We start from the raw sequence: 21,584 nt of genomic DNA, 5'->3' as shown, positions 1-21,584 counted from the left end.
GTTGGTCACATGTGCAAATTTGGTATCAACATTATGCACTTCGATAAAAGGCTGTTCAATACACCAAGCTTCCTTCCAAGTCTGTGTCCTGTGTGGATTGTTGATCACAATGGGTCTAGTTGAAATAACAAAATACAAATGGGTGACAAAGAGGAATGTAGTCATGCTTACATCTGGCTGGTTTATTAGAGACTAGTGTGTCACCCTAGTGTAGCTTATGTGCCATTGCTTGCCATCTTGGATTTGATCAAGGACACATTATCTGTAGTTCCGTTAGTGTGAGAACACTCTTACTGCCTCAGTGTTATTGCAGATTGCTATTATTTATCGTCAAACATTTTTAGACTGGACGCCTGCGGGTATTAACTCACTGATAGAACATAACGTTTCCTGCATGGTGTGTCCTGACTCGATGGTGTACCCTATCACTTGTGCTCACTCTCCTACTGCGCCAGATGTCTTGCACTTGCAATGCTTATGATGTCTTCCATGCACGAGATCAATCGCCTCTATGCAAAAGGAGCAGGTCATGTTACTGGATGTCGATCAGCATGCAATGCCTTTCAGAACAAAGACGCCACTCGTCCTAAATCTGACGACTCATGTCGAGTTACACATCTTTCAATGGGGTCTTTAAGCATTATACCCAACAATGTACTCCCAGGAATAACAGGTTGTTTATTTTACCTCCTCATGGTAGCATCCCGATTTGTTCAGTAAACTCCACCCCCTAATAAGAAATGGTGTGATCACTTGAATTGTACTCATACTAAACATGAGCCACAGCTAGATTAAAAGTTTAAGATCGGGGGTGTAGTCAGACATTTATATCAACCATTAAGATCAGGGATGTAGTAGGAACATGGTTATCTAGTCATTATATGTTTAATACAAGAGGTTTAAGACACGTGCAGAGTCATCTGGTGCTTAACACAGAAAAAATGTTCAACAGGTCCTGACTAATGGATAGGGGGGTAGTATGCGTGCATTTTGGGCGCCTTTGATGCAATAAGAAGTTTCAATCTTGTTTGGTATTCTAATGTATGCACATTTTATTAAACTTAAGAGCATCTCAAGAAGCCACAAGCAGAAGTCAGTAGTATCTCCTTGCGTGTGATTCCTCTCTAGTGACAGTGCTGATTCCCATTCGCCAATCAGCACTCTATTGGGTGGGCCCTGCAATTGTGTAGGGCTTGTCACCTAGTCAGACCTATGTAATGCTCAGGTCCTGAGTCAGAAAACAATATGCATTTTCTGGTGGTTCTATCCCTCATATAATTGTGTGACTAATGCAGTGGACATTAGGACAAGGGAACTAGGCATGTTCATTTACTATTATCGTGCATGTTCTGCTTCCAATGTCATTCGCTGTCGATGTGTCATGAATATACCAGCCTGGCTGCAACTTATTGAGGCCCTATTACTGAACTCCAAATGCAAGATAGGTTGAGGCTCATACCAAGGGGAATCTGTGGATTGAGGTGTTCTTGGGCCGTATGTCCAATAGCCTGGGTACAACATATCAACATCATAGTACTGAACTCCAAAACAAAGATGTTCGAGGATCACTTGTTCTATACAAGATTGACTCAGGCCCATACCAAGGGGAATCTGTGGGCCAAGCTATTTTTGCGTTTTATGTCAATAGACTGGCAGAAACATATCAACATCATATTACTGAACTCCAAAATAAAGATGTTCGAGGATCACTTGTTCTATACAAGATTGACTCAGGCTCATACCAAGGGGAATCTGTGGGCCAAGCTATTTTTGCGTTTTATGTCAATAGACTGGCAGCAACATATCAACATCATATTACTGAACTCCAAAATAAAGATTTTCGAGGATCACTTGTTCTATACAAGATTGACTCAGGCTCATATCAAGAGGAATCTGTTGACCAATATATATTTGTGTCTTATCTCCAATAGTCTGGCTGCAACATATGAATCTGGTGTTACTGAACTCCAAACCATGATGTCAGAGGGTCACGTGTTCTATAATAAAATAGGTGGAGCCTCATAACAAGGGGACTCTGTGGATCGCACTGTACTTGTGTCTTTTATCCAATATCAGGGTGGTTCTTCTCATATGGTGGGAGGACTATCTGACAATTGTCGAGCTTGCAATATACTTCATGATAATTGGTACCATTCTGTGCACTCATTGAGCGTCCCTTGATTTGTGCGGAGATGACAGATGTTCAGTAGTCTGTTTCTCTTTTTGGTAGTGTCACGCTATGGGGGCACTTGGCGAGCAATATATTGTGTGGGTAAGAAATACCAGTGCTTGTTCTCTCTTCAACATATTCCCACTTTGTGCAGCAATCGGGAAGGGTGTGGAATAGCTTTGAATTATCCTGCTTCCTGTATGATCATCTCATCTGATAAATGGTTACATTGTATGGTGTTTCCTTCGTTATACACAAGCTCTTGCCAGCATTACCAAGTGATTATATGAGCTGTGCCTACCCCATATGTTATTTTTGTTTTTCATTGGCTGCTCAGCAGTGGAATCATAACTCTTTTTTTTAAAATTTGTTTATTTATCATTCGACACACAGGAGAGATTATACAAGAACATTACATATAGTTTCTCAGGTCATGTAACCCAGAGTCCCCGTTTCCCACCCCGCACATTCCCCGGCAAGCATAGTTCTCGGCTTTAGTCAGACTGGCTCGACGGCACTGGTGGGTCCTCCATAGCGTGAAGGGCCCTTGCGATCAGGGGCAGTTTGTGGGTCAGGGCTGGATAATTCCGGTCATAGTCTAGCACTGGTTCCCAGATATCCCGGAAACGATGAAGCAGTCCCGCCCTGGCTGCCGTGACTTTCTCAGCTATTAAAATATCCCAAAGATTGACCCAGCAAAGGGCCATCAAGGGTCTGTCCACGGACTTCCAGGTGCGGGCCACCGTGATCTGATCTTAGCCGCTAATAGGAACTGGGATATCAGGGCCCTCTTCTCCCCGACCGCGGGTATGAGCCTGACAATGGAATCCCTAAAAGGACCTGTTCGGGCGTGAGCGGAATGATCGCCTGGGTGACGTCTTTAATGGTGGCTAGACAGAGAGACCAAAACTCCTGCACCCGGGGGCAGGTCCACCACGTGTGGAAGTAGGATCCTGGGAGGCCCCAAAGTCACCAACAGAGAGGGTTTAGTGCTGGTTGGAAGTGATGAAGGCGTAGAGGGGGGTAATACCAGCGCAGGAGTAGTTCATGGGCACACTCCCTGTTGGTTATACAGCGGGAAGACGTCCGCGTTCTTGTCCAAATGTCTACCCATGTATGGTCCTCGATGGCGGGTCCGAGGTCCGTTTCCCTTTGGGACATGTAGGAAGGCCTGGACCGGAGGGGGTCCTCCTGCAGCAGCCTATACAAGGTCGATACGTTCCCCCCGGCCGGTAGGTCGCTCACCGTCAGTTCCAGTGAGGTAAGGGGTCTTGTGGCCGCCGCTCGGGTCTGTGGGTGAGAGCACCAGTGTCTGAGCTGAGCGTAGGAGTACCTATCCGTTTCCGCTAAATGAAAAATCATCTTGCATCGTTCAAAGGTTAGGGGGGAGTCCCCTTCAAAAAGTTGTCCTAAAGTGGCGAGGCCCCCTGCGACCCAGTTTCTGAAGTTTTGGGGGCGGGCCCTGGGGGAGAAAGCTGGGTTGAGGAAGATTGGGGAGAGCGCACTCAAGTCTCCTGGGACGCCCCGGTGTCTGCGAGCCCACTCCCAGGCCTTAATTGTATGTTTTGTAGCTGTGAAAGTGCCCGGCCAGCTGCGGCGTAAAGCTGTGGGTAAGAACGGGAGGAAGCGAAGGGGAAGAGAGAGGCAGGATTGTTTGATCTCCACCCATTTTGGTCGACCAGTAGCAAGTCCCCATGCCTGGAGGTGGGCCAGCTGTGCCGCCATATGGTATTTGCGGAGGTCGGGGACCCCCATGCCTCCCAATCTCGTGCTGGCCGTCATTGTTCTCCTTGGGATGCGCAGTTTCTTCCCCTTCCAGATAAAGTCCACCATCTTTCTTTGGAGCCGCTGCAAGGGGGGAAGCGGAATAGTGATCGGGAGGGCGGCACAGGCGTAGAGGAAGCACGGGAGTAAGTTCATTTTGCACGCCGTGATCCGGCGTAGGAGGGAGATCTCTTGGGGTTGCCAGCGGGTCAAATCCTTTTCTAGTTCCTTGAAGAATGGCGGGAAGTTAGCTCGGTAAACTTCCGTTGGGCGTGCGGGGATATGAACCCCCAAGTAGGGGATCGATTTGATGCTCCATTGAAACGGACCCCTCTTCACCAGAGCCTCCCGTTCAGCTGGCGTCATGCCCACTTCCAGCGCCGCCGACTTTTGATAGTTAATCGCGAATCCCGAGACCATCCCAAAGTTGTGGATTTCAGTTAAGGCCTCGCTCATGGATCTCTCAATGTTTGTGATGGTAAGCAAAACATCATCCGCATAGAGGGCCACTTTATGTTGCGCAGAGCCGGTGCATAGGCCACTGATTCGGGGGTTCTTCCGGACTCGTTGAGCCAGTGGCTCCATGGCCAAAGCGAAAAGCAGAGGGGATAGAGGACATCCCTGCCTCGTTCCACACGTGAGGGAGATTGGGTCCGACAAGTGGCCGTTGACGCTCAGCCTCGTCCTGGGGGACTGGTAGTTCGCCAGGATCATCTTCTGAAAGGTCGGACCGAAGCCAAAGGCCCCCAGAGTGAGGCGCAGATAAGACCAGTCCACCTTGTCAAATGCTTTAGTTGCGTCCAATGCCAATAGGGCTAGCTGTTGGGAATCCCGAGTGGCGATTTCAATGAGATCCAGGGCCCTGCGGATGTTGTATTTCGTCGACCTTTGGTTTATAAAGCCTGGTTGATCCAGGTCTATAATATTAGGGAGGATAGGTGCCAGACGGTTGGCCAAGACTTTAGAGTATATGTTGGCGTCCAAATTTAGCAACGCAACGGGTCTATATGAGCCGATATCGTGAGGGTCTTTCCCAGGCTTGGGGATAAGGACTGTAATAGATTCTTGCATCCTTGGGGTGACGGTGCTAGTGGCCGCGAATGAGTTGAAGAGGCGGGCCAGAGGGGCCGCTGTTGGGGCCGGAAGATTTTGTAGAAGCGAGTGGAAAATCCGTCCAGGCCCGGGGCTCTGGGTTTTAAGCTCTTAATGGCCGCCTCCACCTCCTCGATTGTAATCGGGGCTTCCAGGTCTTCCCCGGCCGTCTGGGTCAGGTGTGGTAGGGTCGCCTCTTTTATGTATGAGTGCTGCTTAATTGGATCTGTCGGGGCTGCCGTCATTATTTCCAGGTGGTGGGCTGTTGCCAAGTGTATTTTCTCATGGTCAGCGTCGTGGATCACCCCCTGCAGATCACGGAGGCCTAGGATAGTATTTCTGCTCTTCGCCTTTGCCAGTTTGCTAACCAGGAGCTTGTTGGCCTTGTTGTTGTGAGCATAGTACCATTGCTTAGACTTGGTTAGCAGATTCGCCGTAGCCTCAGCATAGTGGGCTTCCAGCCGTTTCCTGGCCATTTGCAGGATCCTGTAGGATTTAGGGGCCCAGCCCTTCCTTTTATGTGTAGCCTCAGCCTCTCGGACTGCTGCTTCTACAGCGTCGCGCGACTCCCATTTCCTTTTGTGGTATGCGGCTCCCTGGGCAATCAGCTCGCCTCTGAGGACCGCCTTCATGGCGTCCCAGGTGTTAGCCGGGGAAGTGTCCTCGTCCCGGTTTTCAACGAAAAAGTTCCTAATGGAGTTGGAGATTGAGTCCCTCACTGCCATGTCTCCCAGGATAGGGTCATAGAGGCGCCACCGGCGGCACGGAGGGGGGTCTGGGTCATGAGACCGCAGGGTCAGAGTAACTGGAGCATGGTCCAAAAGGATCCGGGGGCCAATTATCACATCATCAGTGAAGGACAGGATCTGTGGGGAGGTCAGGATTAGGTCAATTCTGGAGAAGGTACGATGCACATATGAATGGAAGGTAAAGTCCCGTTCGTCTGGGGACAGAACCCTCCAAGAGTCCACAATGTTTAGTGTGCGAAACAGGTGGAGCAAGCCAGCGGCCAACTTCAAATCTCTAGAAGACGGGGGGTGAGTTCTGTCCTTGAGAGGGTCCGGAGCCCCGTTAAAGTCTCCTCCCATGACGACATGCCCCTCGATGAATGGGAGGAGAGAGACCTCCAGATCCTGGTAGAAGCTCTCCTGATATTCGTTCGGGGCGTACACCGAGATGAGGGTGTAGAGCTGGCCATGGATGGAGCATTTGACTGCAATAAAGCGTCCCTCCTGGCACTGTAGTGAGTCAAGAGTCTGAGGCTCTTTTGCGAATAAAATAGCGGTGCCCCCCTTCTTAGTGCCGTTAGAGGCGAGGAATTGTAGTGGGAAGAGTTTGCTTCGCAGGCGTGAAAAGTCCGCCGGGATCAGGTGCGTCTCTTGCAAAAAAGCGATCAACGACCCGTTGTCTTGTAGCCTCTGTAGGATCGATTTCCTCTTCGGGGGGGACTTCAGGCCCCTGACATTCAAGGAGGTGAACTTGAGTTTCAAGTGAGGGAGTTGGTCCGGGCGATCTTCTTGCTGGGGGGAAGGGAGTCGTGGGGGGGTTGGGTCAGCCATGGACGTGAGAGCATGATTGAGTTGGAGTCTCCTGTAGTCGAGGGTTTTTAAACTGGTCCAACTGGTCTCCAACGGGAGAAAACACATTCAAAAGCGACCTTCAATGGGAGGACCAAGGTGCGGCCAGGGGGGTCGATTTAGAACTATCGACATGTCCCCTAGGCAACATGGCTGTCATTCGACAGCACAAACATGTTTGAAAGTCTCTCCAAGGGTAAAGTGGTGTCATCCGCCTTGGAGGGGGTTATGGACGGATCCGCGGCAAGATGTGAAGCTTAGGGTCGTTCCAGGGTCATGGTTCCAGTGCAGGCGTTAAGGCGTGTCATTTGGATTTGCGATTTCTCTGCACTCTGGACCATGGGGTCCGTTTCGGTTTTGGGGAGGTTGCTTCTGAGGCTGGGCTTGATCGGCCCGGAGCGAAGAGGTCTAAGGTCTCTGGGGAGTCCGGGCAGAGGATTGACGTCGCATCGTCGAGGTGGCTGATGGTGCGCTGAGTGCCCTTGTACGAGAACTGTAGGGCCGTAGGAAAGAGCCATCGATAACGGATCTGCTGATCCCGAAGAAAGAGTGAGACCGGAGAATTCTGCGCTTTTGAAGAGTCCACGGGGAGAGGTCCTGGAAGATTTGTATCGGGATTCCCTGAACTGAGAGCTTGTCCTTAGAGCGGCCAATCGCTGCAATGCCCTCCTTGGTGGTGTAGAAGTGGACCCTAGTGATCACGTCCAGGGGGGGTCCGAATCGACCCCTCAGTGAGGGTGCAGTCTGTGGGTCCGATCCAGCAGCAGTTGAGTCTCGTTCAGGTCTGGCAGGAGGGACTGGAAGAAGGTGCTAACGTATTCCGGGAGCTCCTGATCAGAGATTGAGGCGGGCACCCCGCGAAGACGTAGGTTGTTGAGGCGGGAGCGGTTCTCTAAGTCCTCCTGTTTATGTTAGAGGATTTCTGTTCTTGCCACCAGCAATTGGACGGTGCGTTGAATTTCCGTCAGTGAGGCGGAGTGGTCCGTGGTCAGGTCCTCGACCTCGCCAACCCTCAGTTCGATGCCAGCGACTCTTTGTTCGGTCTGTTCCAATTTGGCGGTGAGTTCCGACATGCAGGCTCTTAATTCAGATTTAATATCGCTCATGAAAGCCTGAAGATCCTCCTTAGTTGCGAGCGTTCCGCCGCCCTCAGACATTTTCTGGGGGGTGGGCTTGAGGGGGTCCACCTTCCCACTCTTCCCAGAGGCCTGCAGCATAGCAGAGATGTCGGCTGATTTAGGAGGCTTTAGTGCTTTGGCCATCGTTCCGCGGGGAGGGGATGTCCCCCGAGGGTGACTCCCGAGTTCCCGTTTTGCAAGGGGTAGAGGAGGGCGGCCAAAATAGATGTGCGGCTGGGCAAGGCCCAAGGATCCTAGGTGGTGGAGCGGACAGGTGAAGACTCCAGCTTCTCGTGAAATAGAACAGTTCCTCAAAGTTGGGCAGTCCAGCGAGGTGTTGTGGTAGGCCTCAGGGTAACCCGGGGGGGGGGCAGAGAGCAGGTAGCAGAGGAGCCAGAAGAGACGAAGTCATCCCAGGGCGGTGTGTGTTGCTCAAATCGGGGCCACACTGTAGCTGGAGATGGAGGGCCTCCGGAGTGTAGGCTGGCTGGGGGGGGGTTGCTGGGGCAGGGCTGAGGGGCAGCCCACCTCACTTGTGTGTGGCCGACCCCCGAGCCGGGGCCACGCTGCAACAAGTAGGCCTTCGATGGTAGCTGGGGGAGGCAGGGCCCCACCCCCAAGAGCAGCAGGCCGAAGATGGGCAGGGGCGCCCCAGGAATCGAAGAGGGTGCTGAGGTGGAGCTGAGGGGCCGCCAATCTCAGCCGGGCGACGTGTGTGGCTCTCACTCGAGCCGGGATCACGGAGGGGCCTCCGGTGGTAGCCGGGAGAGGCAGCAGGCAGAAAGTGGGCAGGGGCGCCCCAGGAAGACGAGGGTGGAGGGTCCGCAGAGAGAGCAATCCCAGCGAGTCGGGTGATCACAGGGGCCCTGGCAGCAGGCCTCGCACCGTCGAGGACCAGGCACAGGGGGGGGGGGAGACGCTCCAGTGCAGGGTGTCGGGCGGGAGGAGCCTCATACACGTCTCATGGGCAGACGATGGCAGCTAGCCGCCAGCCTGGAGCGGGTTGCGAGGATGCGGCGGCCATTTTAGGTCGTGTTCCGGGAGCAGGCCTTCGTGCTCCCTGTCGCGTTTTTGCCGTTAGCGAAGGCGTTATGCCCTCAAAACGCTGCCATCCACTGCCCAGGACCACAACAGGTGAAAATTCCCCATCACGACCAACAAACTTAGCTGGAAACGGGTACAATTAACGTTGAACCCCAGATCCAAGCGGAGGCCATCAGAGGAGCTCGAATCATAACTCTTTACTGCACTACTGAGAAAAATGTTACACTTCTCAACATCTAACCTTTTTGAGACAATTTGTGTATTACTCACTTGCAGCTGGAATCTGGAAGACTGTAAATGTATTTTTTAATGCATATTTATATTTGTGGGTGCTATTAATTTGAAATGTATATAATCACTGCAGTATTTTAGTGAGCTCTGAGACGTGGCACACATCGAACAACCAGTAGAGAATAATATGTATTTGTTATGATAATGAATTCATCCTTTGTCAGATTTAGGATTAACATCTTTATTCCATAGTGAATTATACATTGAATGTATGGAATACTTTGAACTAAACTTGGGGTGTGCCAACTGAGTCAATGCATACACAGACTTCCCAGGTGTGCCCTGGAAATGAGCAGTGGCACGAACAGGAAATCCCACACAAGTGCACTGCATGATGCATGGCTGTGGATGGCGATCTAGTCTTTGTGGAGGGTGATACCTGAATATGGAGGGAGCCGACTGCTGTGGGAGGGGTGCGAGGGGGGTCATACTTGGCTGCACATGATGACCTGTGTCTGTGAACGCTGAAGTCTGTGGAGGGTGATATACCTGAATATGGAGGGAGCTGATTACTGCAGGCAGGGTGGGGGCGTGGGGGTCATACTTGGCTGCAGATGCTGACATGTGTCTCTGGAAGGTGAAGTCTGTGGAGGGTAATTCCTGAATATGGAGGGAGCTGACTGCTGTGGAGGGGCATACTTGGCTGCAGATGCTGATATGTGTCTGTGGACGGTGAAGTCTGTGGAGGGTGATACCTGAATATGCAGGGCGCTGACTGCTGTGGGGGGGCATACTTGGCTGCAGATGCTGACATGTGTCTCTGGACGATGAAGTCTGGGGACGGTGATATACTGCAATATGGAGGGAGCTTGCTGCTGTGGAGGGGCATACTTGGCTGCAGATGCTGACATGTGTCTGTGGACAGTGAAGTCTGTGGAGGGTGATTCCTGAATATGGAGGGAGCTGACTGCTGTGCAGGGGCATACTTGGCTGCAGATGCTGACATGTGTCTGTGGACGGTGAAGTCTGTGGACGGTGATATACCGGAATATGGAGGGAGCTGACTGCTGTGGAGGGGCATACTTGGCTGCAGATGCTGACATGTGTCTGTGGACAGTGAAGTCTGTGGAGTGTGATTCCTGAATATGGAGGGAGCTGACTGCTGTGGAGGGCCATACTTAGCTGCAAATGCTGACATGTGTCTGTGGACGGTGAAGTCTGTGGACGGTGATATACCGGAATATGGAGGGAGCTGGCTCCTGTGGAGGGGCATACTTGGCTACAGATGCTGACATGTGTCTCTGGACGGTGAAGTCTGTGGAGGGTGATACCTGAATATGGAGGGAGCTGACTGCTGTGGGGGGGCATACTTGGCTGCAGATGCTGACGCGTGTCTCTGGACGGTGAAGTCTGACTGGATTTCACTTATGTCATCTTGTTGGACGGGCCGATTGAAACCTCTTCCTCTGGCTCTCTTCTGCGATGATTATGCACATGACTCGCAAAGAAAATATTCTGCCTCAAACTGTAAACCTTTCACCAAAGACCATTTCTTTTAGTCTTTCAGTCTTAGATATGCTGATCCCAAACATCACTCAAATCTTGCTCTGGGTGAGGTCACTAAAGTCCTCTTCTAAGGACTTCATTCCTGGTCCTGGATAGGGCACTCCTGGCCTTTCTTGATGGAAAGACCTGAAGGCAGTGTCTGAGCAACGTTCTCCTCCGATGCCACCATGCCGCATATTAGTGCCGAGATCCCATCACATGGCATCACAGGATTATTTTCATTTTGTATTTATTTATTTATTGGATATTTATAAGGCCACTACACAACAAATGGTGTTTCAAGGCACCACAAGAGAAAAAAGGGGGGGGGTGGAGAACGATAACAATAACGGTCCTATTAGTCCTTGGGACATTCAGATTGTGCAAGTGCAGTAACAAGAAGTGCTAAGGAGGAGGGCAGGGGGGCAGAGAGCCAGTCTCTGTGACATGCAAAGTGCTAGGTTGGGAAGGGAAGTGCAGGGTAAAGAGGGGAGAGTGCAAGTGAGAGGGGTGGTGGAGGGGGGGATAGGGCATAGGGGCTAGGTGAGTGCAAGTAGCAGGGAATGCAGGGGGTGAGGGTCAACATGCTAAGTTGCTGGGAGAGGGTGGAATGTGCAGTTGGGGGCTGGTGCCCTGTAGAACTCAGAGGATGTTTCTAAAAACCATTCCATATGGTGGGTGTTGTCAGAGCCATTAGTCTCTTTACAACATTTCAAAACGGTGTGGTTGTTTTCTGTGTAGATCTGTGCTTACCCCCTTTTCTCAGACACCCCAGGATATACCAGCATTGATTTCCAAATTAAATATCAAGACAAATAAAACATTGTGTTAGAAATACGTACATTGTGTGGCATGTATGCCTACTCAATAAAGTAGAAGCTTCTGGAACAACAGCATTCCAATTCTAATGCTCTGATTGAACCTCCAGATGAAAAACAATCTCTCACAACGAGAGTTCCTTGGCATAAGGGATGTCTGTGGTTTGGGATCACTACAATCTCTCACAACGGGAGTTCCTTGGCATAAGGGATGTCTGTGGTTTGGGATCACTACAATCTCTCACAGCGGGAGTTCCTTGGCATAAGGGATGTCTGTGGTTTGGGATCACTACTGTCTGTGGTTTGGGATCACTACAATCTCTCACAGCGGGAGTTCCTTGGCATAAGGGATGTCTGTGGTTTGGGATCACTACAATCTCTCACAACGGGAGTTCCTTGGCATAAGGGATGTCTGTGGTTTGGGATCACTACAATCTCTCACAGCGGGAGTTCCTTGGCATAAGGGATGTCTGTGGTTTGGGATCACTACTGTCTGTGGTTTGGGATCACTACAATCTCTCACAGCGGGAGTTCCTTGGCATAAGGGATGTCTGTGGTTTGGGATCACTACAATCTCTCACAACGGGAGTTCCTTGGCATAAGGGATGTCTGTGGTTTGGGATCACTACAATCTCTCACAACGGGAGTTCCTTGGCATAAGGGATGTCTGCGGTTTGGGATCACTACAATCTCTCACAACGGGAGTTCCTTGGCATAAGGGATGTCTGCGGTTTGGGATCACTACAATCTCTCACAACGGGAGTTCCTTGGCATAAGGGATGTCTGCGGTTTGGGATCACTACAATCTCTCACAACGGGAGTTCCTTGGCATAAGGGATGTCTGCGGTTTGGGATCACTACAATCTCTCACAACGGGAGTTCCTTGGCATAAGGGATGTCTGTGGTTTGGGATCACTACAATCTCTCACAACGGGAGTTCCTTGGCATAAGGGATGTCTGTGGATCACTGGTGCTGTGGGCTTGGGTACCAGGAACTCTGGATCAAACTATCTATGTGTTGCCCCTTTTTCGTACTTTTTTTTACAACCAGGCAGATCCACCTATTGTGGCCTTCAGCCCACAGCTCGCTCGAATATACTACATCTGCTTGAAGCCATCCATGCATACTGTGGCACCTACGTCATCGCTGATTACTGCCGAAAAGTGGAAAGAATGACTGGCAGGTGAGCAGTATGAGAGCAAAAGATAACTGTGAGGTTAGGGTCGGCGAGTCAGTACATTTTAATGAGATTTTGAAAGGTGGTTTCAGTGTGATTCAGTGTGCTTCATTGACAAAATGTGTTTCTAACAAACTGCTTAAATCCAGCAAAGAAACAAGTGAATTGATGCATTTAATGAATGTGTTGTTGTCTGATTTAAAAAGTACTTTAATCCTGACCCCCATTTAAACTTCTTTCTGTATATATATATATATATATATATATTTTTTTTTTTTAAATCGATGTTCTTTTCCAATGTCTTTTTAGCTGAACAAGATGAACAAACACACAGCAGCTGTTTTATTGGAGTTTGGTAAGTAATAAATATTGCAAAGCTCGTGTTATGCGTATACTGTTGTTTCCTCCCATTACTTCTCTCCGCTAAATTGGATTCACCATACTGGTCTATTCCGGAAATAGAAACCTTTCAAGCTATTTACTTTTCTTGTCATCAAACTGCAGCTTCTTTGATGTACTAGCTCATGGAGCAAGTAAGGCATGTTGCCTTAGTCTGCACGTTTATGACGATGATGAGGATGATGATAATAATAATAACAATACTAATCAAAATGATAACTATTATTATTATTATTATCATTATTATTATCATTATCATTATCATTATTATTATTATTATTATTATTATTATTATTATTATTATTATTATTATTATCATTATTATTAGGGTATATGGAGAGCGGACCTAGCTTCAGGAAGCAATGGAGTGCTTTCTAAGGCATAGGGGAAGTACATGTCAAGGTTAGCAGATCACAAGGAATCAATACAAGGGAGTGAGAAGCTAACATCGTGGACAGGGAATGGCAGGCAATTAGGTATCAAGGGATCTACAAGCAACCAGGGAAGGAAACAGGGAGGACCACATTACACTGTCTCAAGTTAGGTGGAAAGCGGAGGGTGTGTTCAGCGAGATGTTAAGGATGAGCGTTTCTTTGAAGAGATTAATTGTGACCTCCTTCCGGAAGTTAGAAGTGATGGTGACGTTGGGTGTTGATGGGGAGGAGGTCACAAGGTTTTGGATGTAGCTAGCGAATGCCTGTCCTCTGGTTCTTTCTTTCCTGCACCGGTGAAGTAGAAGTATGCACATGTCCTTGCTCCCTGTGGATGGTACGCCTCCATAGTTACTGAGCTTTTCAGTGAGGTAGCTTGGGGACCTGAGGGCAATGACTTTTTAGAAGATAAAGTACCATATTATGGTGATACATGTTTGCAGAAGGTGCACATTCTGTTTGATGAGTGTCTTGTGATGCGGGTGTATTTGAGTTGTGTGGAAGAACATAGGGCACATTTCAGGACTGCCAGTGTGGTCGCTGAATGGCCTTCCAAGTGGACATTGCCACCTTCCATGAGGGAGAACACCAAGGTTTGGACGCTAGATCTGAAGTTGTTTGCTGGGATGAAGAGTTACAGTTGACAAGTCGCTTGTGTCTTCCTTGCTATGTGCTCCTTAAAGGGGAGAGGTGCCTGTCGATGTAGAAAGGCATTTGATGCAATGGTCAAATGGGGTGTAAATCCCTGGAGGACCATTGTGGAGACCCAGGTCTGGGTGTCAGGGTGGTTGGAGTTGTTCCTCAGCAGTAGACATACAGTCATTGAGGAGTTGAGCTTCAGTTAAGCACTGAGCATCAAAGGGACTAGATCAATGTGAGTGAAGCCTTGAGCATGTGGATTCCTTCAGTGAAGGATATCCTGAGGTAGAGATGCGTGTTATCTGCATATTGGTGGATGTAGATGCTGTGCGAAGCCAGGAGGTTTCTGAGTGGTCCTAAGTAAAGGTGAAGAACAAAGGGTAGAGGACAAATCATTAAACGACTCCACAGGTAATGCGTGGAGTTTGTGATACGTTGCATAGGGTAAAATGTAGCTCTGTTTGCCAATGAAACACAAAGTGGAGTTTAAAACTAACAGATCAGGCTACTTCAGGTGCTGGACAGAGAAAGGAATGAGATGAAAGGCATAGGCATGGATGAAAATAATCACTAGAACCACAAATCTCCAGAATTGTGGGTGATTCTACCAGATCAAACCTTGGACAAGCACATGATATGATATGATATGATATGATATGGTATTTGTAACGCGCCTATACACAAGTGTTTCAAGGCGCGACGAGGCAGGGAGGGAGGGAAACAGGGGGAAGACAGACAAACGATCTTACTAGGCCAGGTGTCATTCAGATCGCGCAAGTGCAGAGGTAAGGGGAAAAGGAGAAAGTGCAGGGGGAGGAGGTGGGGGGGAAGTGCAGTACAAGGAAGTAGCGTAATAAAATAATAAATAAAAAGGGCCAGCTGGTGGCAAGTGCGAGGTAAGTGCAGAGCAAGTGCTGAGAAGTGCTGGGAAGGGGGGCTGTAGGGATACAGTGACAGTCCCACAGTGCAGGGGGAGCCAGGGAGGCAGTGCAAGTGGAGAGTGGCTGGGCCCTGGACCGAGGTCGCTGAGAGTGGCCCAGATGCAGGTTTAGTGCAGAATTCAGTGGGGAGTTAAGCAGGTTTAGCAGGGGAGAGGGAGTGAGAAGGCAGAAGCGAAGAGGAAGGTTTTGAGGTACTTCCGGAACCGGAGATGGTTCTCCTCAAGTTTCAGGGAGGCAGGAAGGCTGTTCCAGAGGGAGGCCCCTGCTGCGGAGAGAGATCTACCCCCAGCTCGTTGCTTCGAGAAGCGGCTGACCATGAGGGAGTTGGAGACGGATGAGCGAAGGGCTCGTGAAGGAAGATATTTAGGAAGAGAGAGTTGAAGGTATTTAGGCCCCAGGCCCCAGAAGGCCTTGTGGACAATGCAGAGGGTTTTGAACTTAATCCTCGCATCCACTGGGAGCCAGTGAAGAGATTTCAGTCCTGGAGAGATACGGTCCCTGGGCTTGAGGCCAAGGACAAGTCTCGCAGTTCTGTTCTGGATAAGTTGCAGAGGGCAGAGAGTGGAGGCAGGCAGATTAAGATAGAGGCTGTTACAGTAGTCCAGCCTTGAGAGAACCAGGGCTCGGGAGACAGTGAGCTTCTGGGGGAAGGAGAGGAAGGGAAGAATACCTCTGAGGAGGTGCAGCTGGTAGTGTGACTTCTTAGAGACGTCAGATATATGAGGAGAGAAGGAGAGTGTGGAGTCGAAGATGACCCCGAGGTTTGTAGCCTTGCAGGTAGGGACGGGAAGGGGGCCAAGGGAGGCCGGCCAGAGAGCTGCAGGGAAGGAGGGAGTGGGTGTGCCGATGAGTAGAATCTCAGTCTTACTGGCGTTAAGGCAGAGGTCATTGGCAGCACACCATTCCTGGATAGCAGACAGACAGTCGGAGATGAGGGAAGGAGAGGAGGAGGCCGAGGGTAGCCTGAAAATGAGCTGGGTATCGTCCGCATAGCACTGGAAGTGGGGGCAGAGAGCGGCGATGCGGTGGGCAAGGAGTGCCAGATACTGGTTGAAAAGCCAGGGAGATAGGTTGGATCCCTGGGGGACACCACAGGTGGAGAAAAAGATGTCAGAGAGGAAGGAGCCCATTTGGACCTGGGAGGGTCGACCGGAAAGGAAAGAGGTCAGCCATGCCAGAGCCTGACCAGTGATACCCAGGTTATCACGGAGACGGTTGAGCAGGATGGCATGGTTGACAGTGTCAAAGGCAGAGGAGAGATCGAGCAGAATGAGAACACAGGGAGTGTTGGAATCGAGGTTAAGGAGCAGGTCCTCACGGATGTTCAGGAGAGCAGTTTCCGTGCTTCTGGCCGCTCTGAAGCCGGATTGATGGTCATGAAGATTACCAACAGATTCAGCATGGAGGTTAAGCTGGGAGATGGCCAGTTTCTCCAGGAGTTTGCCCAGGAAGGGAGTAATGGAGATTGGGCGATAGTTGGCCGGGCAGGAGGGGTCAGAAGAGGGTTTCTTGAGGAGGGGGTGCACAAGGGAGTGCTTGAGGGGGGATGGGAAGACTCCAGAGGCGAATGAGTGGTTGCAAAAGTCAGCCAGGGCAGGAACCAGGGAGTCGATGTGGTCCTTGATGGTTTTGGAGGAACAGGGGTGAACCTGTTTAGACGAGGCTTTCATAGATCGGACTTGTCTGGAAACCTCATCAGCAGAAAAAGGTGGAAAAGCAGAGAAGGAGGGCGGAGGGGCTGCTGCAAGAGAGCAAGAGGAAGAGCCGGGAAGAGAGGGAGGGAGGAGAGCGGAGGAGAGCGAGGACAGGATGTCCTGAGTTTTTGAGATGAAGTGCGAGGCCAGTGCAGTGCAGAGGGCCTGGGAGGGGACAGGAGAGGTAGAGACTGCAGCAGGGTTGGCCAGCTCCTTGCAGATTTTAAAGAGTTCGGCCGAGTTGTTAGATGCCTCAGAGATGCGGGCTTGGATAAGGGCTCTCTTCTTGGTGAGAACGGAGAGCCGGTATTGCCTTTGGAGCAGGCGGCAGGCCAGTTTGTCAGAGGATGAACATGAAGCACGCCATTTCCTCTCTGCCACCCTGCACTTGCGTTTTAGGGTGACGAGATCCGAGTCATACCAGGAGTTACATTTGGCTTTGGGCTTCAGGCGGATTCTCATGACGGGGGCAAGGATATTGAGAGTATCAGATATAGAGGAATAGAGCATGGAGAAGGCTGTGTCAGGGTGGGAGTCAGCCGGGGGGGGAGGAGGGGGCGAGAAGGTAGCAGCGAAAGCCTCAACTGACACGCGCTTCATGGGCCGGATGACCGAGAAGGTGGGTGGCAGTGAAGAGGGTGGCTTTGCCTGTGGGGTAGGGAGGGAGAGGTGGGAGGATAGGAGAAAGTGATCACTCCAGGAGAGAGGAGTGGAGAGAGGGAGGGAGAGGGGAAGGTCAGAAGAGATCAGAGCATCAAGAGTGTGCCCTGCAGAGTGAGTAGGCCCAGACGGGAGAATAGAGAGTGAGAGAGAGTTGCAGAGTTCGCGAAAGAGACCAGTAGGGGGACAGGAGGCATCGAGGTGGATGTTAAAGTCACCGAGAAAGAGGAGTTGGGTGGTTGAGGACAGGAGTGAGGAGGAGAGGTCAGCCCACTCAGAGAGGAAGGAGGAAATTTGACCAGGTGGCCGATAGATAGTAGCCACGGTAAGGGAATGGCTAGGAGAGAGAGAGAGTCGGCAGACAAGACATTCAAAAGAGGAGTAGGTCTGCGTAGGAATGACAGTGGCAGGAATCCACTCAGGGAAGATAAGGGCAACACCACCCCCTGAACGGTTGGGCCTGGGCACAGAGAGGATCTTGTAGCCGTCAGGTAGGAGTGTGTCGAAGCTGGTGGCAGAGCTGGCAGTGAACCAAGTCTCAGTGAGACCGAGGACGTCGAGGTCCAGTTCCTCAAGAAGGCGACAGATATCAGAGGAGTGCTTGATGGCAGAGCGAGAATTTAGAGTGGCAATGTGGAGAAGGTTGCCACCCTTGAAAAACTTCCGGGGAGGGGTACAGATCAGAGGTACGCCCTGCGGAGGTGTTAGAGAAGGAGTTGAAGAGGGAGCAAGAGAAGGGGCAGGGAGGGAGGGGAGAGGCAAGGTAGCCGAGGACAGAGGGGGGGGGACAGCGGGAGCGGAGAGGAAGTTGATGAGGCATGGGAAGCGTCTATCAAAGAGGTGAAGGTTGGCCTGAGGGCCTTGGACCAAGACGGTCCCGTTAGCATAGACATTAATGATGGCTTTAGAGGAGTGGAAAGGGGCCAAGAGGACATCCCAACGGGTGCCACCATTAATGGGAGAGGTGGAGAAAGGAGAGAGCACAGCGACCATGTGAGGGGTCCATAGGTCAGGTGAAGGCACGAAAAAGAGAATGTCAGTGAGAGTTTCCTTGGAGCAGGCGCTCGTGTAGGTGTCAGCGATAGGGAGGCCTGGGTTGGAGACCAGGATGTCCTTTTTAAACTTTTTCCTACCGGATTTAGTGAGGAGAGCAGGATAGTCAATGGAGAAGCAGTTAGAGTAGATAGGCGAGATAGAGAGCACCATGGAGTAGGAGGGGAAGCGGACGCCACGAGTATGCAGACAGGAAGTGAGTGGAGGGCACTAGTTTACCACAATGCAGAGCAAACAGTAATGCGTAGTAGGTCAGGGCCACCTAAGTTTGAGAATCCTGCGAGGGGAGAAAAACACCCTAGTTTAACACAATGCAGAGCAAACAGTAATGCGTAGTAGGTCAGGGCCACCTAAGTTTGAGAATCCTGCGAGGGGAGAAAAACACCCTAGTTTAACACAATGCAGAGCAAACAGTAATGCGTAGTAGGTCAGGGCCACCTAAGTTTGAGAATCCTGCGAGGGGAGAAAAAGCACTCTAGTTTACCAAAAAATTGGAATAGGGGCGGCGAGGCATCATGCGGATGAGGTGAGCAAGGTGAGGAGGGGTGGGCCGGAGAGCGGAGGAGCTGGCGCCTGGCGTCCCCTGCGGACACCTGCAGACATACAGGGAGCCGCACTGTAGGAGTCGCCCTTGGCCTGGGGCCCTTAGCCGCGGGGGCTGCCGGGCAGAGGGCTGCCCAGGAGGGGGGAGGTTATAGGCAGAGGGAGAGGAAGGGGGGGGGTGTGGGCGGGCAGGGAGGCGGGGAGGGAGGGGAAGACCAGGAAGTGGGAGGGGGGAGCAGGAGCAGGCCAAACACCGCGCTGGGAGCGCGTGGAAACAATTCACTTTCTTTTTCCTTAAAGCACAAACACAAAACTCACGGAGGCCCAGGCAGGGCTATCCAGGCCTGCTGATCCCCTCAGGCCACCGGCGACCGCTCTCCACGCTCAGCTGGAGAAAAGAAGCGAGCGTGGGGAACGGCCGTCGAGTAGGCCAGAGGGGAGGCAGGCACACAGCCAATCAGAGGGGGGGGGTGGGCGGGCAGGGAGGCGGGGAGGGAGGGGAAGACCAGGAAGTGGGAGGGGGGAGCAGGAGCAAGCCAAACACCGCGCTGGGAGCGCGTGGAAACAATTCACTTTCTTTTTCCTTAAAGCACAAACACAAAACTCACGGAGGCCCAGGCAGGGCTATCCAGGCCTGCTGATCCCCTCAGGCCACCGGCGACCGCTCTCCACGCTCAGCTGGAGAAAAGATGCGAGCGTGGGGAACGGCCGTCGAGTAGGCCAGAGGGGAGGCAGGCACACAGCCAATCAGAGGGGGGGTGTGCGGTCAGGGAGGCGGGGAGGGAGGGGAAGACCAGGAAGTGGGAGGGGGGAGCAGGAGCAGGCCAAACACCGCGCTGGGAGCGCGTGGAAACAATTCACTTTCTTTTTCCTTAAAGCACAAACACAAAACTCACGGAGGCCCAGGCAGGGCTATCCAGGCCTGCTGATCCCCTCAGGCCACCGGCGACCGCTCTCCACGCTCAGCTGGAGAAAAGAAGCGAGCGTGGGGAACGGCCGTCGAGTAGGCCAGAGGGGAGGCAGGCACACAGCCAATCAGAGGGGGGGGTGGGCGGGCAGGGAGGCGGGGAGGGAGGGGAAGACCAGGAAGTGGGAGGGGGGAGCAGGAGCAGGCCAAACACCGCGCTGGGAGCGCGTGGAAACAATTCACTTTCTTTTTCCTTAAAGCACAAACACAAAACTCACGGAGGCCCAGGCAGGGCTATCCAGGCCTGCTGATCCCCTCAGGCCACCGGCGACCGCTCTCCACGCTCAGCTGGAGAAAAGACAGAATTCGACTGCAGCTTTCACAGTGGTAGGATATTTTTCTCTAACAGAGGTGCAGAGACACACTTTGAGGGCCAGTGATTAGAAGTGGGTGAACAAAGTGCCATGTGGTGAGTTTAGGAGAGAGAGGTAATTCTTAAAATTGCATGCCCAATTTGGGACAATTAGAGACACATGCTCATGATTTTAAATTTTGTTTGACACCTATCGAAGTATGGAGGTTATACCCATAATTGTTATAGGCAGGAGGAGAGTCAAGCAATTCTGTCTAAAAGTGTGCCGTAGATGCCATGCAAAAATGAACATGCTTTTATCATGGGCTTCACAAATGGGAAGAGCAGGAGAAGCAGAGAATGAAGGAGGCTGGTGCAAGACTCACACTCATGTGATTTCTGTTGGAGAAAGTCGCAGAGATTCAAGCAGGCAGAAGATGTCAGTCACTAGTCTTAAATTAAGTTGATGCAACACATGCCATCAGTTGATCATTGGAAGTGGAAGCAGAGAATCCCTGAGCATTGTCTCATGATTTTTGTTCAACAAAGTAGAAGAGAGTTAGGGAGTCAAGAGATGCAGGACAGTGGGCCTCATTACATGGTAGGCGCTAAGGGTTTACCGGTACCGGTATTTTACTGGTACCGGTAAATCCTTACCGCCTTACTACGAGGTCCCTTTGCGGGTTGGGGAATTTAACGCCTGCTTTTTGCAGGCGTTAAAAACCAACCCGCAAAGAGACCCAGGGAGCTAATTACGGTACCGCAATTTGTGGTGCCGTAATTAGCGCCTTCCCCATTCCCATTATACCCTATGGGGCAAAAATGGGAATGGGGAAGGGCAATGGTGGAAGGGGGAATTACCGCCCCGCCAACCTTGGAATGGCGCGGTAATTCCCCTTTCCACCAAGGCGGTGCCGGTATTTTACCGGCATGAACCATGGCGCTAATAGCGCCATGGTTCTCCGCCTACCGTGTAATGAGGCCCAGTGTCTACCAAAGTGAGTGGGCAAGCCATCAGGTGGGAGAAGGAGCAGGTCGAGCAGAGAATCCTTAAGTGCACCTTGATGAGATTTGTGGGAGAAAGTAGCAGAGATTCAGCAAGCCCACAGATATCACTCAGTGCCTGTCACTTTACCTGAGTGGCCTAGATATGTGCCATTGGGTGACACTTGAAAAGAGGAGCTGGAAAAGTATAGAAACCCTATGGTCAGGCTGTGTGAGACTCATCCTTTTGTAATTGCTGCTAACAGTAACTGGGATTCCTGAGATTGTGTTTTTTGGACTACGGGTATATTTTTATTAGGACGTCTTTCTTCATTTTTCTTCCTGTCCCCTCACTCCCTCACATGATTTCGAGCACTTATTGGCCGTGGGGAGCGGGCGTGCAGAGGACAAACGCATCAGGCCGTCCTATGGTGTGCTAAAGGC

The sequence above is a fragment of the Ambystoma mexicanum genome, chromosome 6p (genome assembly GCF_040938575.1).
Source record: "Ambystoma mexicanum isolate Mex_15411 chromosome 6p, UKY_AmexF1_1, whole genome shotgun sequence".
Taxonomy (NCBI): Eukaryota; Metazoa; Chordata; class Amphibia; order Caudata; family Ambystomatidae; genus Ambystoma; species Ambystoma mexicanum.
Note: the sequence above shows the minus strand (reverse complement) of the source record.